The sequence below is a fragment of the Rhinolophus sinicus genome, chromosome 14, assembly GCF_057876585.1.
Source record: "Rhinolophus sinicus isolate RSI-liver-muscle chromosome 14, RSI-T2T, whole genome shotgun sequence".
Taxonomy (NCBI): Eukaryota; Metazoa; Chordata; class Mammalia; order Chiroptera; family Rhinolophidae; genus Rhinolophus; species Rhinolophus sinicus.
The window spans coordinates 45324369-45348568 of record NC_142514.1 but is presented as its reverse complement, the minus strand read 5'-3'; the positions used below and the strand labels follow the sequence as shown (position 1 = coordinate 45348568).

At 43.6% G+C, this 24200-nt stretch overlaps 1 long non-coding RNA gene across 1 annotated transcript; it reads right to left on the bottom strand.

Annotated features, from left to right (window-relative positions):
• Positions 1–702: 702 nt before the first annotated feature.
• LOC109447043 (uncharacterized) lies at positions 703–24142 on the bottom strand. The gene is made up of 4 exons (XR_002137312.3): positions 23846–24142; positions 6529–6788; positions 4430–4724; positions 703–1388 (listed from the first exon to the last, which is right to left on the bottom strand). It is a non-coding gene; the product is annotated as an uncharacterized LOC109447043 (long non-coding RNA).
• Between the last annotated feature and the right edge of the window lie 58 nt (positions 24143–24200).

Here is a 24200-nt window from a genome sequence, read left to right as displayed (position 1 = left end):
AGGGGTTTCCCACTTGCCTGCTGTTCCCTCCAGATTCACTTCCTGTACTTCTCCTCACCACTCCCCCTGCGACTATCCCCTTACACCTCTCAAATTCAGGCAAGGTGACCACCTGCCATTCGCCAGACAGATTATTGAAAATGGCCTCTTTTTCTTGGTGATTTTACTGTTTAAGATTTTACTGTCTAGTGTTTCTAAGCTCATGAAGGCTGTACTGTGCCTTATAGGGAAAATACATGTGTTGGATAAGCTTCATTCACGCTGATAGTTACAGTTAGTTATAGTGCTGTTGGCTATGAGTGCAATTGTTAATGTCAACAATATATATTAAGCAGGTGTCTTTAAACAGAAGCACACATAACACAAGGATATATATTGATCAGTTGATGAAAACGTTGTGACCAGGGGCTCTCAGGAACCTAACCCTTTATCTTCCTTAGGAGCAATGCTTCGGTATTCACTAATTCAGTCTTCGCGGTGACTTTATACAATGTAACTACTGCAAATAATAAGAATTAGCTATATTTAAATGTTTGTTATATAGCTCACAGCAAGAATGAAAACCCAGTGAGGGCAGAAACTGCCTATGCTGGAACAATGCCTGACACCTAGTAGTTCTCAATAAATACTCATCAAATGAGTGAATGAGCGAGTTAAGAGACACTTTGTCTGGACCTTCTTAGATGATGGAGAAAATTGCATCTTTATTTTTATTAATCTCAATCTGAAATTAAACAGTTTCTTCAATCATGAATATAGGCAACAAATCACAGTAAAATGACCAGTATTTGTGACGGTCACAATAGAAATCACTGGTATTTTCAGGTCACAGTACGGTTGTAGATACTTGAAATATAGTTTCACACTTATCAATACGTCACATTATAGTAGGTACTTTGCCCACCAGTAAATATCATTATTTTCATGTTAATAAAGAAACATTTTTTACACCACATATTTTAGAAAAATTAATTTCCTTTGAAATCCTGTGGTTTTCATTTTCTGCATTTAAAACATTAAACATTCTGAGAAGAGATCCATAGGTCTTCCCAGACTATCAAGTAGATCCATGACACAAAAGAGTTCAAGAACCTTGGTCTACTTCAAGGTCACTTTCAGGTCACGTCTAGGGTCATGAAGCTACTCAGACAGCAGAACTAGTGTCCACACCCAAATCTTCCTGCAAGCAGCACCACAGAGGGGGCCTCCTCGTTCTGAGGGCTCCTCCACAAAGACGCACCTCTGTGCATCTGCTCAGACATCTGGAGGAGAACTGGCAGAAAGTTTCCAAAGAATTCCGTTAAGTGTCTCAAGCACTGATCACATGCAGAACCTTCTCGTCAGGGTGGGAGGGCATTGCTCTTCCAAGTGTGACCTGAAAACTGTTACTGGCCAAAGATGAGAAAAGTACAGAAATTGAGAGTAAAGGTTTGGAAACCTTTATAGCAATTTGAATCTAACAATAAAATAACTAAAACTTATATTTTCTATGTCTTTGTTTTTTTAAATTTCATTTTATTTTACATAATCATCAGTCTACAACGAACTGGACATTTATAAAAACAATAACCGAACCAAAAAAAATGTTGGTCTTTCCTCCACATAGAGTTTGAGAATTACCATCATGAGGGAATGCAGTGGACAGAGAGTAGGGAAGGAGACATGGATACAGGTGGACCAGTGCTCTGAAAAAAACATGAATAAAATGCTGGATTCAGAACCACACCAGACTAGCAGAACTGGGGAAGGCAGAAGGAAGGGGAAGCATTTGAGCTGTGTTTTGACCAATGTTTCTAGGTGGAGATGATGCCTTTCAGGGTGTTTCAGACAATGGGCTCAGCAGGAGCTAAGGCAAAAGTGCGGAGTACAGATGTATTATAGAAGGTGGTCATCCAGCACCATGGGGCAAATGCCTGTGCATGTCTGCGATATGTGGGAACAGGGTATAGTGCAAAGCCACCTGGAAGGGCGAGCGTTAAGTAAATCATGAGGACTTTGGAAACATGGTAAGGTTTGGGGCTTTTTCAGTAGGCCATAAAGAACTGTGGACCTGGAGCCAGCCTGGTGGCTCAGGCTGTTGGAGCTCCATGCTCCTAACTCTGAAGGCTACGGGTTCGATTCCCACATGGGCCAGTGGGCTCTCAACCACAAGGTTGCTGGTTCAATTCCTCGAGTCCTGCAAGGGATGGTGGGCTCCACTCCCTGAAGCTAAGATTGAACACGGCACCTTGAGCTGAGCTGCCTCCCAGATGGCTCAGTTGGTTGGAGCGTGGCCTCTCAACTACAAAGTTGCCAGTTCGATTCCTCGACTCCCGCAAGGGATGGTGGGCTGCGCGCCCAGCAACTAAGATTGAAAGGACAACTTGACTTGGAAAAAGTCCTGGAAGTACTACACACGGTTCCACAATAAAGTCCTGTTCCCCCTTCCCCAATAAAATCTTTAAAAACAAAAACAAAAAACTGTGGACCTATTTTGAGCAGGGGATGAAATGATTACATGAGTTTTAAATGACAAGATTTTTTGAGCCCAAGTAAATTTTTTAAATTCTCAGGCACTGCCTCTTTCAGAGAAGATAATTTCCCTCTTCCATCAGAATGTGTACACATACAAAGATTGATTTCCATGCCTGGATGAACACGTGCAAGCATGTGCATGAAGGAGGACTGCTCTGGAAAACCAATGTGCCTCTCCTCTCCTCTCCTCTCCTCTCCTCTCCTCTCCTCTCCTCTCCTCTCCTCTCCTCTCCTCTCCTCTCTTCTCCTCTCTTCTCCTCTCTTCTCCTCTCTTCTCCTCTCCTCTGCCCTTGCCCCTCGCCCCCCCTTTCTTCCACGCCCCCTTCTCCCCTCCCCTCCCCTTCTCCCCTTCTCTTCTACTCCCCTCCCCTCTCCTCCTCTCCCCTCTTTTTCCTTCTCCTTTTCTCTCTTATTCTCTATCACTTAGCACTTTCCAATAGTTCTTTCTGTGATGATGAGAATGGCCTACATCTGCACTGGTAGCCACCAGCCACATGTGGTCACTGAGCCCTTGAAATATAGCTACTGTGGCTGAGAAACTGAATTCTAAGTTGTGTTTATTTTTAATTAATTTAAATTTAAATAGCCACACGTGGCAATTGGCTACCACATCGGATAGTGCAGTGACTTTTACTACAATGAAAACACAGAAGGAAAAGACAGCAGCCAAGAAGTCTTCAGACAGGCTGTCATGGCATAAAGTGGGAAATGAGTCCTTCTGCTTTTAATACAAATATGTACGTTTTAATCTATTTGTGTTCAGAGGGCTTCTTGAAAAGAGTCCTGGGAGCCAGGAGCTTGGGGTTCTCACCTGATTCTCATGTGTCATCATACACAGGTCACTGCCAGGGGAAGGACAAAAACTAATGTCCATCGAGCATTAGTACAGGCCCAGGCATGGCAGGTTAAGCATTTTTACAGATTCCCACATTTGAATGTCACAGCAAACCTGTGAAATAGCATTTTTATTCCACTATTACAGAGGGAAAGGAGGCTTAGAGAGGTAAGCAATTTGTCCCCCAGTACGTGAGGTGTGGAGAAGGTATTTAGATATTTAGAGCCCATTCTAAGGCCAAAGCTCTTTCCACTGTACCTCTGTGCTTCCCTAAACTCTTATCACCCACAAGATAGGACTAGTGGTCCTCATGCTGTCTACTCTTGAAACAAATGTTAAAAGGACCGTGAAATGTTGACAGGGCCAAGTTGCTGAGTGTGCTCAAGGGAGGGAGATGATATTTTCGGAGAATACCAACAGAGATGCTTCTGAGATGGTTCTGCACTCTCACTGATACTGAAAATACTTAAAATTTTCCATTTAGAAATGCCTGAGGCCAGGCCTGTTTCAATCATGTAAAAACCAATATCAGTTTGGAAAGGTTACCACAGCCTTTCCAATTCCAGTCAACATTAAAAATGTAAATGTTGGCTTTTTAAATATAGTCTTTGGCCACCAGTGTTCAGGACATGAGGCAAACCACAGCAGGCAGCAGCTTCCACCAAGGGCCCAGAGGGGAGGAAGCGGAGGTTGTCCGGAAAGTCCACCTCATACCAGGTTGATGGAACCACTTCCAGCCCCAGGAATGTCTGGGTCCTCAGAGGTTGTTCAGCTTCAGTCACCAAATCAGACATCCCTTCATTGAGGGCAGGGACGCTGTTGGTTTTCTTTGTTCTTGCCTTCGTGCCTAGCCCAGTGCCTGCTTCATGGTAAGACCTCAAGGATATGTTTGAATAGATAAATTCATTCATTCTTCAAATTTCTTTTTGATAACCTACCAAGTCCTGGCACTGTGCTAGGCTGAAAAATTGATATAGAAACAGGCCATTTGGGGAAGACAACCCAAGTAATTTACTAAGAAGGATGATAAGATGTGCAAATAAATGATAACAACATAAAATAGTACCAGGTTAACCTTACCGTAGTATTTAATTCTGGAGTCTGTTAACAAAAGGTGTTTGAAAATGTGCCAGATGAAGAGTGCTGGTATGTCTGGACATAGGAATTCTGGATGATCTCAGAGTAACTGGGAGGTGAGGTCAGCAATGGGAGCTGCTTGGAGGAGGTGCCAAAAACCATTCCTGGGGTGGGCTCAGGTCCTTGGTGGTCTCCTCCATGCAGATGGCAGGCTCTGTGACGGCTGAACTGTGTCTTCTTTAACTCTGCACCCCAGTAGCTCACATGGGGCCTGACACATATTAGGAAACAACATATGCTAAATAAATGAAAGAATAAATGTTAGGAACCCATAAGGTATTGCAACAAATATTTATCGAGAGTTCTGTATGTAACACTTTATCTACATCTTCTTAATTAATTATAACAGTCAGCATGCAGCCAGGAGACAGAAACCACATCAGTTACTTGAGAGAATGGAATGTAAAGGATTTTTAACTAGGTATAAGGTTGTTAACTAGGTAACTGAAAGGGTAAAATGAGAACTATAAGGTGAAACAGAGATAGCAGCTGCAGAAAATAACTATGACCTTAGGGGTAAGGGCCCACATGGGAAAACGTTATTAAAACGTAGAATTATTAAAATTTAGAGGTTTAGTGGAGGGACCCTGTGAACTGAAACTCAGTGTGCTGGGCTGGTGCTGATGTTTCTGATTGGATGTAATGGAGCTAATTCTGTATGGAAAAACTGCAAACTGTCTTCAGCTATTGCTATGGGGAGCTCTTGAGGCTGCCAGGGTGAAAAGGTGTTGGAGCGATCCTCATAGGTATCCAACAAACTCCTCTTCATTCTTCAAGGCCCAATTCAGATGTCACCTCCCCTAGGAAGCCCTCCTGATCTCTTCCTTCCGACAGGAAACAAGTCTTATCTTCCCCCTTTAGCTCTGTGGCTCCTTCTAGCACCCCCATTGGCAGAACTTAAGATGGAGCCAGATGGCAGAACACAAATGTGATTTGCAGAGGCCTAGCCCATCACACAAAGCAGAGTACAGAAGGGTTTTAGAGCTGAGATACTATGGCATCATGGTATAGGAATCTTCTCATCAACGCTGTGTTGTAGGTACTGCTCTTACTCCCATTATATAGATGAGGAAACCAAGGGTCTAGAGAAGTCAAGGTGACTTGCCTAGTAAGTTGGTGTGGCAGTACCCTGATTTGAAGCCAGGTCCATCTGCTCTTAATGGCAGAACTATGCCAAGTTTACTTCATATTATTATATTAAGAAGGTGTCACGGTATAGAACAGATTTGAAGTCCCAGTGTTCAGTTGGCAGCTGGGGATGAGGTGGGGAGTGGAGAGGGGGATTCAGGAATTACTTGTAAGAGCAAGGAAGCAGGTGTGGGGCAGTCCCGACAAATACCTCCCAATGTGCCATTTTAATTTCTGTCCTTACTATCCTTTAAGAAAGTTGAGACCTTTATTCTTTGATCAAAAATTAGCCACCCAACAAATTTCTCTCCATCCTTCAAGACCCAGCTCAGATGTCACCTCCCCCGAGAAGCCTTCCTAATCTCTACAGAGCCAGTCATGCCCCCACGGTGCTCCCATAGAGCTTGGTGCAGACACCTGGGTGGAGTTTATGTATCTAAATTGTGGGCTCCTTGAGGGCAGGCCTGGGTCTGTATAGACTCTGCCTGATACTCAATGTCTAGTGATAATTATGAAGGCTTGTTTCTTCCAGAAGTGTGCTTCTGTGGGAATACTGGCAACTTCAGGGCCATATTTTTTGACTTATTCTCTACCTTCCAGAAGGTCTCAATCCAGTGGTGAAGACATGTTGAAAATACACCAAAACACCAACCCCCCCCAGGTTTAGCCCTTCACCTTTCACCTCTTCCAACCCATTCTTCTCACTTCAGTCAGCTGCAAACATAACCACCTGAAGGGCCTGCTGAAACCTTCCATGGTTTCCCACTGTTCTTAAGATAAAGACTAACTCGTTGCCATGGTTGCCGAGGTCCTCCGACATCTGTCCCCTGCCTCCAGCCTCAAGTCTCACCACTCTCCAGGCCCTTCCACCTCCATCCTCTAGCTACTGAACCTCTTCGATTTCCCTTACTCACCAAGCTCTTTGCATCTTGGTCTTTGCAGGTGGGTTTCCTGGACCCAGGACCCTCTTCTCTTGCTCCCTTTGCCCAAGTCACTCCGACTTATCTTTTAGGTCTCAGCTGCTGAGTCACTTCCTCCAGGAGGTGATTGGCGGGGTAACTTGATGCTCCCAGAGCAGCCTGCTCCTGGTCATGCCTTTTATCCACGGAATCATAATGGCCTGCATTTGCTCGGGAGGAGGAGCTCCCTGGCACACGGCACAGTTTGCATCTGACTGTAAACAGATTTGAATTAATTAATTAAAAACTTAAAAACAACAAAAAGCTAGGAGATTTTGGAAGTCATGGGCTGCCTAACGCGTGGTGGCATAACCCTTTCCCAGTGTCAAAGGCCTTGTGAAAAGAGGACCTCTGGAATGGGGGACAGTGCTCTGGGTCTGGAGTCAGGGGATCAGGGTTGGAGCCTCGGTGATTTGCGGGGCAGCTCGCTTGTCGCTGTGTTGGTTTTTATTCATCTCTGTGATAGGCATTGTAGGGGAGGAAAGCAAACTTTTCCTTTACTCTCCTAGGTTTTGCAGCTGAAGTCCAGGAAATTAAACTGACAAAAGACAGATTAATAAAAGCAAAACCAGCTTACGATTGCATGCAGCACGCATGCCCATGCGGGAGAAACTCAGTGATGAGTAACTCTTGGGGTGGTTAGAACTTGGACTTACATAGCATCTTAATGAAGAACGAAAAATTTATAAAGCAGTGATAAGACAAAGAAACAGATTTAAGCTTTTAGGGACTGAAAACTGTGAGTAGGTAAATACATGGGGAAACTAATGGAAGATAAAAGCTATTTTAATAAGGGATGTTATGTAGATTCCTCCTGGTGCCATTGCTGGACTGGTAAAGAGTTATCTCCTGCAATTAGGGGTCTAAGAGTTGTCCTCCTGGGTCCTCCTCTTCCTGCTACAGGAGAGGGAGATACCTTCACAAATGGAAATTTAGGCAAAATCTGCTTTTCACAAATTCACAAATCTGCTTTTAGGCAAATAGGGAGTGGACACAGACATCTTTTTTTTTTTTTTTTTTTTTTTGGTGTCTGCTTTTTTTATTTATTTCTCAATTGTCTTTAGCTCAAAATAATCCTGATGCCAAAGTGGCATATTTTTGGGTAGCATATTCTGATCCCCTACAGTCTAGAAATGCTTGTCCTTCCCAACACACAGGGTTGTGATGAGATGGTGATGTGGAAACTCTGTGCAAACTATAAAGTGCAAATGTCAAGCATAACCATTTCCATGATTATCATTTCTAGGAGACAATCCAGGCCATAGCCGTGCAAGATTTATTCACAGCAGCCCAAACCCAGACTTTAAGCCTTCCTTCTCCTTCTCCCCCAGGGTCAAGCTGAGGCTTCTTATAGAGAAGACACATCAAAGACCCAACTGAGGGTTTTTATAGTTCAATATTGTAGAAGCTTCTTCTTACGAGATAAAGAATGTGGAGGAAACACGGGGAAGCTAACCTCGACTTCCTGCTCCCCAGCCCCTAGCCCCCATGCTTGACTTCTTTAAGGGGAAGCTTGCAGGCTGCTCATGACGTGTGTTTGCGTCATTCGTGATCCCCCTGCCCATTGTTTCTCCTAGACACATCTAATAAAAAGGACCCAGTGCAGCCCAGTGCCCCAGGCCCCCCGCCGCCAGAGCAATAAATCAAAGGATAGGGCTCATTAAACATTATCCAGCCACGAGAATGGGATATTCCAAAGAATTAAAATCCCCCTGAAACTGACTCCTTAACAAGGCAAAAGACATCCATGGAATAAACATTAAGGCACCTACTACATGTGTTGCATCACTTAAACCTTACATCAACTGTTCTCATTTCCATGGACAAGTAAATTGGGGCTCAGAAAGATTTTGTTTATTTATTTATTTTTATTTTTTATTTTTTTTCAATCTTAGTTGTGGAGGGTGTCATTCAGCTTCAAGTTGTTGTCCTTTTAATCTTAGTTGTGGAGGGCGCAGCTCTCCTGTTGCCATTTTCTAGTTGCAGGGGGCACAGCCCACCATCCCTTGCGGGACTCGAGGAATTGAACTGGCAACCTTGTGGTTGAGAGCCCACTGGCCCATGTGGGAATCAAACCGGCAGCCTTCGGAGTTAGGAGCATGGAGCTCTAACCACCTGAACCACCGGGCCGGCCCCTCAGAAAGGTTTTAGATGGAAGGATGGATGGATGGATGGATGGATGGATGGATGGATGGATGGATGGATGGATGGATGGATGGATGGATGGGTACATGGACGAATAGGTAGACAGGAGCGTGGGTGGGTGGGTGGATGATAGATGGATGAAGAAGCTTGTTGCCAGAGTCAAGAGAGAGTGCTTGCATCTCCCCGGAAAGGCAGAGCTGTCACACATGCTTTATATTGAAGCTCCTCCCAGGAAATGGCTGTGCCTATCAGTTGGTCAGTGCACGACAAGGCCATGCTTTGGCAAAGCTGTCCCTGGACCTAAGATTCTAGAGAGAATCTTTCAGTTTTTAGTTGTACCTTTGGAGTCAGAAGCCTCTGTGTCTTGGCTCCCCCATTTATTTACCATGTGACCACAGACAAGGCCCTGAACACCTCTGTGCTCAGCTTCCTCATTTGTAGAATGGAGAGCTGCCTAACTTCATAGGGCTATGAGGCTGAAATGATGCCGCTCAGATATAAATACATTTGTTAAATGTTTATAACAAATATTTGTGTTAAATATGAGTTTGTTTTCTCTTCTCGGTCCCCTAGCAATGCAAAAACCATTGCTGAGAGGAACTAAGGGTGGTGGGAATCTCCCCTGACGGGGGGAAAAGTCCAGATGTGTCTGAGTTGCCCTGGAGCAGGCCTGGCTGTACTCCTCCGGGGTTGAGAAAAGACTAGTTTCTGCCCAGGTAGCCAATGGGGAAATGAGTTTTCCTCTGTCATGCGAAAAGTCTCTTTTCTTTTGACTGATAGAGGAACAGGTAGGTAGACAGAAGGGTGTGTGTTGGGGGGTGGGGGGTGGAAGGGACAGAGCAGGGAAAGTGTTAAAGACTCAAAATAGCCAGTAGGCAGATTTTCTTTTCCTAACTCACCCTTAAAAAAGAATGCCAAAAAAAAATCTATTCTTTAGATTGCTTCAGAATGGGAGAGTGTGTGTGTTTGTGTGTACATGCAAACCACTTGTGTGGATAGGTGTGTGAAAAGGAGTGGGTATGAGTGTGTGCTTGTGTTTGTGTGTAGAAAGTCTAAAAAGGGGGTGTGGATTGTGGAAGGGTGTGAGGAGGGGAACGGGGATAGGATGTATATGGGAAGGGGAGCGGGTGGGGAAGAGAGTGTGGGGAGTCGTGTCGTGGGGTGTGGGTGTATGTAGTCACACTGAAAGGATAGGCCTCAGTAAATGCGTAAAATCACATATGTCTAAGCACTATTAATAAGCTCTTCTTCACTGGAAATTTATAAACAAGTTTATTTTCCATTCATTCACTCATTTATTTTTCATCATCAACACTGACCTACAGTGAAAAAACAAAACTTAAAATCTCTGAAGAACTTACAGTCTTTTTGGATAAGGTAAGACACAGATGAGTTTAAATAACAATCATGAACTAGTTTGTCACATGCCAGACACTGTTCTGAGCACTTTCTCTGTGTATTGTATGATTAATTGCTCATTAGAACTTAACCTTACGTGATAAGTTCTATAGTGACTCCCATTAACAGGTGAGGAAACTGAGCCTTGGCATAACTGATCCAAAGTCACCCAGCTCGTGAGGGAGCTGGGATTCTAATGCATGCAGCCTGGCTCCTGAAAACTGTGCTCTTAAGTATCACATCAAGTGTATACCATCTGTACCCAGCTGACCTACAAGGGTCAGGCTTATGTCCCTTATACAGGACTGGCTACCAGGGACTCATTGCACTAGGTCCACTGCTGTGCCCAATCTCTTCCCTCATCCCTCTCTCGACATCTACCCTGTTTCTACTTCTCATGTTACCCCAAGCGTAGGCAGAGGGGTACAGAGAGACCAGTGCAAACTTAAGGGCTCATCTTCCTCCTGCTTCCCTCCTGCTGATCCTGGGAGGCTATGCCCACGACAGCCACCTGTGGAGGGATCTGACTTTCTTCCTCGGGGTCATAGTAACATCTCCATCCAGAGTTCTTACCAGGGACCAGAACAGGCTCAGGTGCTTTAGGTATAGTACCTCTTTCCATTTATTCCCCACAACAGTTCCTTAAGGCAGGGATTATTAGCCCTCACGTATAGGCCGCAGACACACCAAATAGCCAGTTCAAACGGTGGTGCTGAGAAGACAGGCTGTCTGACCTCATGTCGCTATGCTGAGGTCTTTCCCTCTTCTTACAGGATTCCAAGTAGAGTAAATAGTTGGTCCCGACTCTGTCCACTGTTAGGTCGGGGAGATTAGGTGGGTGCTGCTCCATTCTAAGCCACCTCCACCACTGAGCATCAGACTTGAGCGCACACCAAGGGGTAGGCAGGGGAGATGCCTGAGAAACCAAGGAGTATCCCTGGAAATAAATCACCCCCGGTAACCAAATGGAGGCGCATGCAGAGTAAGACCTGCTGCCTCTCCTCAGCTTTGCCCCAACCTGACAACCCTCCCCCCACCACACACACACACACACACACACACACACACACACACACGCTCTTGTGCCTGAGTGTTAGGCAAAGTGTCCTGCGCCTTGTACAAACTGAAAAAGCAGATTCATTCGAGCCTCCCTAAGCCATCGGAGGCCAGAGCATGGAGATCCCCTTTGATAGTAGGTAATGTAAACAGAGACGAACTCTCCCCCTATGGTTGTTCTTTAAATCACTTGGGTGTGTTGACTTGATCAGCATAGGCAACACTGGGGTCGAGGGATACAGTGACAGCTGCAAAAATGCAAGTGCCAGAGGTGGCAGGGCCAGCGGTGTGTATGGCAGGGGCAGAAGAGGACAGCATGCAGAGGTCATTTGGCAGCAGACCAGACTCCCTGCTAACACAGGAGTCACTATTTGGGAGCTCCCAGGGATAGACAGACATTTTAGTTTGGAGAGACGTTTAAAGGAGCACTGGGTTATGTGATGATAGTGAACGTTGGAGTGAGAGTATGTTTACTGTAAGTTGTCATTCCTAGCAGTTAAGACTTTTATTTATAAAGGCTGCAAAATGCTGTGTTCCTGCGTCAAGGCCAGTGGAGGTTTTAGAAGTACAGTACAAATATTAACTATTGTCCTTTCTGAAAGAAACAATTCAATGAATAGCCATAGTTGAAAGGGGGAAGGGACATTCCTCAGCCATGTTTTGTCCCATGCCCAGCTGTCCAGTACAACAGGGAAAGTCATCTGAGCCAACAGGCCAGCCAGCAACCTATGACCTATGGCCCAGCACAAAAAGGGAGCCAGGCCAATCAGATTCCCGCCTCAGGAATTTGAACCAAGAAATGCTGCGACAAGCAGACAGTTAGCAGCAGAGCTGGAGGCCACAGGAACGCATTGGAAGGTTCTTTACAGTGGAGTCAAAGCTTCAAGGGCCATTTGAGGAGAGACCCAGAATAAGCAGAGAATTGGTTAGTAGGTGTGCAGGGAGAAGGAAGATTCTGGAAATGAAGCAGTGACAGACATGGAAACCACGTGGTCCATAACTCACAGAAGCACCCAGGGCACCTTCCGTCCTTTCTTCAGCCCCAGCTCGGCCTCACTCCCTCTCTCCTAAGGAGATGAGAATGGAGGGCTCTCTGTTCCTCAAAACCAGAAAACCAGAGTGCCTGACAGAAAGGAGGTGACCTCCATTCAGGATGGAGGTTCTGGGTTGCAGGAGACCCAATCTTTAGCCCGTGGTGGCTTTGTAGGTTACAACAAGGACATTGAAGTTCTGTGCGAGCAAGGCAGAGAGTCTGGACACGATGATCAGCTGCTTCCCGACCCACATCTGAGACAACGCAAGAAGAATTTGACTTTGCAGATTTTCACACGTCTAAATGGTGTGAAGACAAGCAAAACTATGACATGGTTACTTACCCAGGCTCAGGAGGTACACCGCCTTGAATCTCAGCTTCTCTTTCTAACTGTGGGAACTTGAGGGGAAAGATGGACTCTCCTAAGTCTCAGTTTCCATATCTCTAAAATGGGGACAGAACCTCCTCCCTCAGGTTTCTGGGGATGTTACTGGGGGGTGGGGTAGGCAGGGGAGATGCCTGGAAAGCAAGATGCCCGGTCTTGGGTAAACCCTCTTCTTTAACTGCTGTAACTAGGCATATAAACTCTAAGAGGTGGAATTAGAAGTTGAGGATTCTTTTTCCCTGTAGAATTTTCTACCTGCAATGACCAGCATAGCTTGTCCAGTGACCAGAGCACACCCTTTCTCTTTGTCACTCTCAGGGACTCTGTGGGGAAGAGGTTTTCAGAGTCACTCCGGCCACAGATGGCCCTTACTTAGCCAAGCTTATTAATAGGAGCGTGTCTGTTTCGATCTGAAAATAGCTCTAGAAAGTCATTTAAAATGAACTTCCAGGTGGGTGGTAAGATTGCTTTTTATTGTCTTCCTCTCAGGAGAGTTCAACAACTCTCATATTTTCCTGTTTCATTTATAGCAAAACAGTCATAACAGGAAGATCCATTGCTTCGTGTAATTTCCTGAGTCAAGGACGCCCAAGATGTCTAAGGGGTCTCACAGTCAAGTGCCACACCACCCACCACCCACCTCCCCTTCACAGTGTCCTTGAGAGACAGTCACCTTCCAGGCATAGGGGCCTCCTGGCTCCACCAGGAGAGGCACATCTTGGGGAGGGACACTGGACTTGAGGAGCAAGTATCTTGACCTAGAATAAGGTTGCTACTGCCTGCCTAGCTTGGCCTTTTGCCTCTGTTCTGAATACTCTAAGAGTGTCCCTGCCCACAATAAGGGCCTTGTAATAAAAAGTCCCTTCCCCAATTCAAATCCCATACACATACCTACCCCCACCATTTCTCTTCCTCCTTCCATGTCTCGCTCCACTTCTATACCCTGTTTAGCCATTACATCCCACTCCCCAGAAACCTCCATCCATTGTAAACATTCCCTCTTTCCTCCAAGAAATTCACAGAAGGCTCTCATTACCTTTTGTCTTCACAGAAATTTTCACTTCCTCTGTAGCTCTTCAGGAGAAATTTGCTTGCCCTCTTGGATCCATATTCTACACATCTGAAGTAGAAATGACCGGTATCCAACAGCTTTCCTTGTTAACACTGAAAACTGTCCAATGCTCATTCACTGAATCATTCATAGCCTGACTCTCAGTCTTCCTCCCCAGCTCAAGTCCTATGTCACCCTAAGAGATTTCAATACACTGGTACATAACTGATTGGACTGTTACTTCCTGGATCTCCTTAACTTCAAGAGACTTCACCTTCACTCTACTTCAGCCACCACTCCCAGACCGCACCCTGGATCTTATCATGACCCAGGACTGGGTCATCTAGATTCCGGTAACTTTCTTTATGGTTACATTCTCCCATCCTTTGAGCCATCTCATGACCTCATACCCATGACACCTGCACGTTGACCTCCAAAAGACCCCAACCCTTTTGTCTTTCCATTTCCTTCAGCCTGTCAGTGCTCTTGGCTGAAGGTCCAGACCCTATAGGTAATCAATTGAACTACACTCACACCATGACTGCTGTTTTCCTCAAACTGCTATCCTCCTATCCTGCTATGCCTTCTTCTTCCAACAAATTCCAGTTATTTTCTTCCAGTCACAGTGGAGATCATTCAAGTCCAGTTCTTGAACCTGTGCCCTGCACCTCCCCTGCTGACTCCTCTATTGTAAACTCTCTTCTCTGTTTCAACTATCCCACTCTTCTGATATTTTCCTCTTGTCCTATAAATTTGTCCATTCTACTCCATCTGACCAGAGCCCTCCTAAACCCCTTTCTATCACCCTCTAATTTGACCTCCCCCCACTATAGTCTACTCATGTGTCACCTCCTTCCTTACCTCCTAGATGTTCCCAAACCCACTGCTTTCTGGCCTCTGTCTTGACTGCTCCATGGAGACTGCTTCCCTAAAGTTATTGTTGTAGGTACTATAACCATGTAATAAATTACAAATTCCCCCAAAACTTACTGGCATAAAATAACCATTTTATTATGCTTGTGCATTCCGAAGTCAGACTGTGCCAGGAAATCAGATTGGTCATATAGTACAGCTTGTCCCTTTTCCATAATGTCTGCTGAATGGAGACCTACCTATACATGGTCTCTCTATGTGGTTTGGCTTCCGTACAGCAATGGTGGCTTCAGGGTAGTCTGGCTTCCTACATGCCACGCTCTAGTTTTCCAGGAAACAAGGTAGAAGAGGTATTGCCTTTTGCAACTCAGAAATCATTATGATTTTATAGCCTCAGAAGTCCCATAAACCTCTTCCACCATAATTCACTTGTCAAAGTGGTCACAAGCCCACCCCAAATCAAGGGGAGGTAGTATAGACCCATTTCTGAATAGGACAGTGGTGAGGTCACATTGTAGAAGAGTATGTGTGATGGGAAATGTTGTTACAGTCTTATTTGAAAAATACAATCTGCCACGGTCTTCAACGATTTTCTAATTATTGAATTCAATGGATGTTTTCCAGTTAATATCTTGATTTCTGCTGTGTTATTGTTGATCATTCGTGCTTTGTGAAACTGTCTACATCCATGCATCTGGGACACCACACTCTTCCAATTCTAGACAGACCCCTGTCCATTTCCCACCCTTCATGTGTGTACCCCAGTCCTTCTCTTAATTAGAATATCCTCTAGGGGGTCTATTCTGAGTCCACAGTTTATTCTCTCTCTGGCTTCTCTCCATGACTTCGATTACCATCAATATGTTACTAACTTCCAAATCTATCTCAGCACAGACCTCTCCCTAAGCATCAGACAGTATATCCATTACTCTGGTGGATGTGTTCAAAGACACCTCAGTTTTGGTGAGTCCAAGGTTGAACCTACCATCCTCCTCTCTAAACCATCTCCTCCTGTTATTCTTTCTCTCTCCTGGTGATGCCCAGTTTCCAAACTTTGACTCTTTCTTTCCCTTCCCCTCTCACCTCTAATTATTTACCAGGTCATGCTCATTTTGCTTCTCAAATATTTCTACAAATTTTGTTATCATTTTACAAACAAAAAGATTGAGAATATGAGAGGTTGTTATTTCCCAAGGTTAAACAGCTATCATCTGTTTATTCTTTCATATGTTAATCAAACACTTATTGAGTGCAACTGAGTTCTAGGAACTGGAATGAAAAAGTTTGTAAGACATAGTTCCTGATCCCTTTCATGAGAGAGATAGGCAAGTAAGCAGTAATTACTACAAGGGGTGATAAATGCTGTGATTGTGAGAGCACTGGGTATGACAAGGGCAATGAATCCAACCTGGGGTGGGAAGGGTGAAGGTGGGGGCTGTATTGCTGTGTAACAGATTACTCTACACTTTAACTGTTTAAAACAACAAACATGTATTAGCTCACAGTTTCTGCAGGTCAGAAATCTGGGTACAAGTTAGTTGGTGCCTCTGGTTCAAGGTCTCACAAGGCTGCAATCAAGAGGACAACAACTTGACTTGGAAAAAATCCTGGAAGTACACACTGTTCCCCAATAAAATTCTGTTCCTCTTCCCCAATAAAATCTTTAAAATAAATTTTAAAATAAAATAAAAAAGATATCATCTGGGACTGTAGTCATCTCAGTGCTTGACTTGGGGAGGATTTACCCTGAAGCACTCTTCCTTGGCTATTGGCAGATCGCAGGTCCTAACTCACTATTGTCCAGACATGGCAGTTTCACGTCACATGGGCCTCTCTATAGGGCTACTCACACAAGGCCCCTTTCTTCCCTCAGAGCAAAGATTCTGAGAGAAAAAGAGTCAGAGTAAGGGAAGAAGACAGGAAGCCCAACATGGAAGCCAGATTCTTTGTGTGACCTAACTCCTAAGCGACATCCCATCCCTTTTGCCATATTCTATTTGTTAGAAGGGAATGCTAAGTCCAACCCACACTGAAGCGGAGGGGATTGTACAGGGCATGATTATCCAAAGGAGGGGGTCTCAGACAGAGACTGTCACAGGAGTCAGGTGATACCTGAACTAGACTCAGAAGAAGTTAGCTATGTGAAGAGCATTGTAAGACTGTGGCAGAGAATGATATATGTGAAATAAACTGAATGAGAAAGAGAGAGCCTGAAGCTGGAGTAATCGCGTGTTCAGGAAGGCTGGACTTTAGGCTGCCATCTGTGTAGAGATTAGAATGCAAGTTGATATTGTTGAGATCTGTTTGGCCACTAATTCTGTCATCCAATGAATCACCTGTGCCTCCCAAATTAATGTCAGATTCCTTGCTTAATATGCCATTGTCCACTCTATTACTTAACCAAATTTTAAATAGTTAATCAACATTGAATAGTTCACATATACAACAGAGCTTCATTATATAAAAAGATAAAGAAATTAAATTTACAATCTCCTTTCTTTTTATATAACCTCAAAACTCTCAGAATGATTTTCCAGTAGAGCACGTTTATAAATCATTACAAATGTGAAAAGCACAAGTCGAATTTCCAGTTATCAGTTGGTAGAGATGACCTGACATTTTGGAATATATTTAATTTTTCAGTAAACTTTTATTAGGTTGGTGCAAAAGTAATTGCGGTTTAAAATATTAAAAACAATTGCAAAAAACACAATTACTTTTGCACCAACCTAATACATAGAAAAGCACACAATAAAAGCACAATTCAAAAATTTTCACAAAGTAACCCAGTCTTGTAAATATTACCCAGATTTAAAAAATAGAACACTGTCAGCCCCCAAATCTCCCTTGTACAAACTCTTAATTGCTCTTTTCTTTCCCAAGATACCCACTAACCTGATTTCCATCATAAAATAGTTTTCCCTCTGTTTGAAATTTATTAAATGAAATTATATAGTCTGTACTCTTTGTACTTCATACTCATCATTTATTTTTGTGAAATTCATACATGATGTTTCATGTAGCAATAGTTGGTTCATTTTCACTGTTGTATAGTATTCCATTGTATGATTTAACCATAGTTTATTTATCCGTTCTACACTGGACATAAATTTAAATTGTTTACAGTTTGGAGAAATTGTGAATAGTACTGCTATAACAATTCATGATTATGGTGTACATATGTGCACATTTTTATTGGGTCTATGCTTAGGAGTGGAATTGCTAGGTCATGAACATTTATATATATCTATATATAGATATATTGATATATAGATATATATTCAGCTTTAGTAGATACTGACAGTTTTCCAAGATGGTTGTACCAGTTTACACTCCAGGAGCAATGTTTATGACTTCCATTTGCTCTACATCCTTGTCAACACTTTGTATTATTAACATTTTTACTATAAGCTATTCTGAAGAGTGTGCAGTGATACCTTTTTGAGGTTAAATTGCATTTCTTTAATAACTAATAATGTTAAGCACTTTTTCATATGACTGACACTTTAAATATCTATTTTTATAAGGTATTTAGTTAAACTTTTGCTCATTTCTCTATTGGGTTGTTTTTTTCTTATTGCATTCTTTATATATTGTATTAATTTCCTAACGATGTCATAACAAAACACCACAAATTGGGTAGCTTAGAAATGTACTGTCTCACAGTTTGGGAGGCTAGAAGTATGAGATGATGATATCATTAGAACTGATTCCTTCTGAGGGTTATGGGAGAAAATCTGTTCCATGCTTCTCTCCTAGTTGCAAGTGGTTTGCTGGCAATCATTGGTATTTCTTGGCTTGTAGATCTCTGCCTTTATCTTCACATGGCATTCTCCCTGTGTACGTGTCTCTTTATCCAAACTTCCCCTTTTATAAGGATACCTGTCATATTGGATTGGGGCCCACCTTACTCCAGAATGACCTCACCTTAACGAATTACATCTGCAATAACCTTATTTCCAGATAGGGTCACATTCCAAGGTACCAGGTGTTAGGACATCAACATATGAAATTTTTGGTGGGGACACAATTCAGCCAATAACATAGATGTTCTGAAAACATCTCCCAGTCTGTGGTTTGCTGTTCCACTCTCTTAATGTTGTTGTGGTAGATTAAAGGTGACCATAAATTCTTTTTCACTCTCCCCATTGCGAATTGGTGTTTATTACTCTCTCCCCTTGAATCTAGGCTTTCCCCATGAGTGCTTAACCAGTAAAACATGTTGAAAGCAATGTTGTACCAGTAAAACATGTTGAAAGCAATCTTGTACTCGTTCTGGGCCTTGTCTTTCCTCTAACTAACCAGCTATGTGAAAAAGCCATCTTGGATGTTCCAGCCCAAAAGAGCTTTAGATGACTCAACCCCAACCAGTGTGATGTGGAGCAACAGATCTGCCCATCTGAGCCCAGCCAACCCACAGAGCTGTAAGAGGGAGTAAAAGGGTTGTTGTTTATATCAATAAGTTTCGATGAACAGAAGTTCTTAATTTTAATCTCTTCCAAATGTTTTTCTTTAGGGTTAGTGCTTTTGATATCTTGTTTAAGAAATCTTCCTTTTAGGACATGAATATTCTCCTATGTTATATTCTAGAAGCTTATTAATTTTCTTTCACATTTAAATCTACATTATCTAACTGATTTTTGTGTATGAAATAATGTAATAGGGGCATATTCTTTTTGAATTTAATAATAATAACTCTTTTGAATTTAGACTTGTGTGTAGTATAAAACACCAAGATAGCAGTGATTTAACACTACAAGTAAGTAAAAGAAAACTTAAAACCTCCATAATTCTTTTACCTGTCTGCTATCCCATCATTCTCAAACAGCTCTCAAGACAACGGAGATTTCGTTATTTATTCATTCATAAACATTTCTTGAGAGCCAGGCTACATTTTTATGTGCCAGTTTCTGAACTAGGTGTTGAAATACATCAAATGAGACAGGCCTCTCTTCATGTAATCACAATCTTGTGGGAGAAGTGGGCAATAACACATCATTTAAATTGTGCTGAATGTTATGAAAGAAAACCAGAGATGTTATGGGAGCAGACACCAGGAACTCATAACTTAGTCTGAGGGTTACGAGTGCATCAGAAAGATTCCTTGCAGAAGTGATGTTTAAGCTGAGACTCATGGGATAAGTATTAATTATCCAGACAAAGAACTGGAGGGAGAAAAATTTCAAGCAGAAGAATATGCAGTATGTAGAGAGAACTCTAGGCAGGGAGGTATCCAGTGTGTTAAAGGAACTCAGAGGAGTCTTGTGTGGCTAGAGGAGAGAGGATAAGGGGACACAAGATGAGACGGGAAAAGTAGGAAGGGGCTAGACTTGTAAGCCTTCGTAAAGGAATCCAGACTTTGTCGCAAGAGCAACGTGATGCCTTTGAGGAGTTTTAAGCAGGGGAGTGGCATGATCAGATTTGTCTTTTTTGAAGATCACTAAGGTAGAACCTGAGCAGTGTGTGACATAGGCTTCAAAATGCCATTGTGGTCCCAAGGATGGAGAAATCCCATTGTCTGAGGCATCAAGAAGGCTTTCACGGAGGAGGTAAAATTGCACAGCAGAATCACTCAGACACAGGAAGACTCTGTGTGTGTGTATGTGTGTGTGTGTGTGTGTGTGTGTGTGTGTGTGTGTGTTGGGAGGCATAGAAGAAAGAGTCCAGATGTAGGCAGCAGCCTGCACTCAGTTACAAAGCTAGATAAGTTTGGAGTGGGATATGTTTGGAGAATGGTGAACGGTCCAGTCTGGCTAGAGGATTATGGGAGATAAACCTGGAAGGATAGGTGATGGATATGAAGGGCTCAGAAGGCACATATGGATACATACATGTACAGCTGATCTTCATAATGTGTTTGCAAATTCACTTACTTGCTAACACTTATTTGTAACCCCAAAATCAATAGTCACAGTACTTTTTCAGTCACTCTCAGACATGCATAGAGCAGTGAAAATTTTGAGTCTCCTGATATGCACATTCCCATCTGACATTGAACACGGTATCCCTCTGCCTTCTTGTTTCAGCTCTCGGGCTGTAAAGAAGTGTCTTGTTTGTGATCTATTTAGTGGTACTGTTTTGCATTTTGGGGTGCTTTTTGTAGGTGATTTCATCATTTAAAATAGCCCCAAAATACAATGCTGAAGTGCTACCTAGTATTCCTAAGCACAAGAAGGCTGTGATGTGCCTTATGGAGAACATACATGTGATAAATAACATTTACTCAGGAGTGAGTTATAGTGCTGTTGGATGTTAGTGCAACGTTAATGAATCAACAATATACCGGGGGTGCCCAAAAAATGTATACACATGACTTGTATTCATCTTTTGTTATTGGTATATATTATTACAATTTTAACACAGTTCTTTCTTAAAATGTGTACACATTTTTGGCACCCTATGTATATTAAAAATATAACGTGTATGCATATATATATATGCATATATATATAGTCTTTAAACAGTAACATAAAACAAGGTTATGTATTGATCAGTTGATGAAAAAGTGCCCAGAGGCTTATAGGAACCTAACTTTGCATTTCCCCCAGGAGCTATGGTTCGATATTAGCTATTTCAGTGTTTGCGACCAATTTATAAACTACTGTGAATAATAAGAATTGACTGTATCTATGCACACATTTCTTCCCTACCCCACCCCGAGAGCTGGCTGTTAAGTATCATTGACTGAGGAAGACCCTGCAGGAGCTCACCACACTGTGGGGGTGTCAGCTAACCACACTGTTTACAACTGGGAGGTCCTTTTTTTTTTTTTAATGGTAAATTTATCTTTTTTTTTTTTTTTTTAGATTTTATTGGGGAAGGGGAACAGGACTTTATTGGGGAACAGTGTGTACTTCCAGGACTTTTTTTTCCAAGTCAAGTTGTTGTCCTTTCAATCTTAGTTGTGGAGGGTGCAGCTCAGCTCCAGGTCCAGTTGCCCGTTGCTAGTTGCCTGGGGCGCAGCCCACCATCCCTTGCGGGAGTGGAACCGGCAACCTTGTGGTTGAGAGGACACGCTCCAACCAACTGAGCCATCCGGGAGCTCAGTGGCAGCTCAGCTCAAGGTGCCATGTTCAATCTTTTAGTTGCAGGGGGTGCTGCCCACCGTCCCTTGCAGGGGGTGCTGCCCACCATCCCTTGTGGGACTTGAGGAGTTGAACTGGCAACCTTGCGTTTGAGAGCCACTGGCCCATGTGGGAATTGAACCGGCAGCCTTAGGAGTTAGGAGCATGGCGCTCCAACCACCTGAACCACCAGGCAGGCCTGGGTGGTCCTTTCTTGAAGCAGGTTCTGAGTGACACATCTTCACGTTTGCTGCAATTTTCAGGCCCTCAGTTAGAGAGGGTTTAGTCTTTGGAGTAACCAAAACCCAAGTTTGAATCCCACCTCCTCCATTTACTAGTTCTCAGTCCTTAGGCAAATGACACTGTACTGCATTATCCTTAGTAGGAGAATAGCCAGTTCACAGTTTCATTGTGAGTCCTGATGAGATCATGTATGCGAAATGCTCAGCTCAGTGCCTGGCACATATATGGTAGATAGTGAATACTTGTTGATCCTCCAGCAAAGGGTGGGGGAAAGGACACACTCCATTCTCTGCCTGGGGCTCCATCCTCTGATGATGGAGCTTCAGGCTACAGCAGTGTTGTGCCCAGTCATTCTAAATCAGCTTTACAGACTCTGTCTGAAAGGCTCTGGCTGGTCCTACAGTGGACATGCCCAAACCTGAGATTCTAGAAGACCTGTTGCTTGCAATATTCCCACCACTGCACAAATGGTCTACTTTCCAGTCTAATTCTTGCTGCTTTCTTATTATGACAGGAAAAAAAGGCAATGCTCTAGCTGGTGTTTCTGTGTCTTTGGCTTATGCTCTAGCTGGTGTTTCTGTGTCTTTGGCTTATGGGGTTTTGTGTGTGTGTGTGTGTGTGTGTGTGTGTGTGCGCGTGTGTTTGGCAGGGGGCTAGGGGGCTAGGAGTGGATGTGTTTGCTTAGTCCGTTCTGCCTGTTTCATGATTCCCTACTCTGGGATTCAGAAGCCTGGGCTGTCCCAGTTCCTGCCTTGCTTCCTCTGACTCAGATTTACCCTCAAGACACAACTTCACCGCTGAGTCATCAGGCCGAGCTTTCGAGGACAGCAGTTTGGCACTCCCTCGCCATCTTCCCAGGAAAGGTGCTATGTCTCCACACCCCAGTGCCACTCCATGCCTAACTTGGCTCACAACACCCAGAAAGCAAGAATCAAATTCTTAATGAGATCAGAGGATACAGAGGGAAACGCTCCATCTAGGACCAGGAGTCAGAATACCTGGGTTTTGGTTCCAGCTTTGATTAGCTTGTACGACCTTGGACTAGTTATAGAACTCTCCTGAACTGGGGTTTCCTCTTCCAAAAAATGGAAATAGTCATCCATGCTAACAGGGGTGTTGGGAGGCCCAAATGAAATAGCGTAAAGTACCCCAATCTCCAGGGTACAAGACCCTGCTCCATGGACTGGATCTTGTTTATAGATTCATTTCATTTGGGTTGATCAACGTTGACCTAGATAGCAAGTATTTAGCATTTTTTAAGTGAGTAACCAACAAGCTGGGAAATTTCACTTAAATATCTGGATTTACATGGCCTATTAAAAAATGGGATGACCTGGCCATATTAATACCTTACCCTGAATGGCAAAAATCTGCTAGATCTGAGTAGTAGCGGCGCCTTCACTTGGGCAGAGCCTGAAGCTGCCCTCAAGTTCATAACAGTCCCTACCACCCCCCATTGTGTCCCAATACTGATGCCAAGCCTCCGTTTCCATTTATTATTGCTCTGGGGCTATTGATTTGCTTCTGAAGGAGCCCTAGTGAGAGGAAGGAAAATCATTGTAACAGCCATGTTTCCATCAAAATGGCAAAATGAAAGCCCCAGAATTATCTCGCCCCAAATTATCTCCCCCTCTAGGGTATTAATGTCAAAAAAATGAAACCCCTTTGGTTGATTTACCCCGTACCCATGGGCCTTTTGAAAGATGTGTATGGTGGGTCACAGCTAGGAGCTGGAGTCCCACAGGCTCCGCTACATTCTACTGTGTCCTCATTTGTAAAATGGGGTAGTCCCAGCTCTTCCCTCCAAGGTTTATTGTGCACGGCCCTCCAGCACTTTGGTCATTCAAGGTTATGATTGCAATGCAAATCTTTTGAACGGATGAAAAGCCTTGCGGGAGGTGGGAGTGTGAAGTGAAAGATTTAGGATTCCTGAGTAGGGCTAACGCCAGAACGGGAAAGACAAAAAAGAAAATGAAAAACACATAATCTAGGAGAGAGAAAAGTTCGTGTGCATCCACACCCACCTTCACGCTTCCACCTCCTCGATGAGAAAATCCCGCTGGCGAAGTACATCACCCCACTGCGCTCGGTTTCTGTTACGGAGACCGGTTCTAGTCCTGGTTCCGACAATCATTATCTTGTATGATGGAGTCGCCCCATCACAAGATGAGGATAGAAATGCCCCACTAACTGTTGAGGGCAAAGATGAGCTGAGATGAATGTATGTGAAAGCACTTTGGAATCTGAAAGGAGCTATACACAGATTAGGAGTTTTGGGGTCTCTTTTCAAAAAGTTTCTCTTCCAAACTCTGTCCGAGAGCTTTTTGAGTTTATCAACGCTAAGACCCTCCCCTCGGTTTCGCAATGCTGCCTCTAACT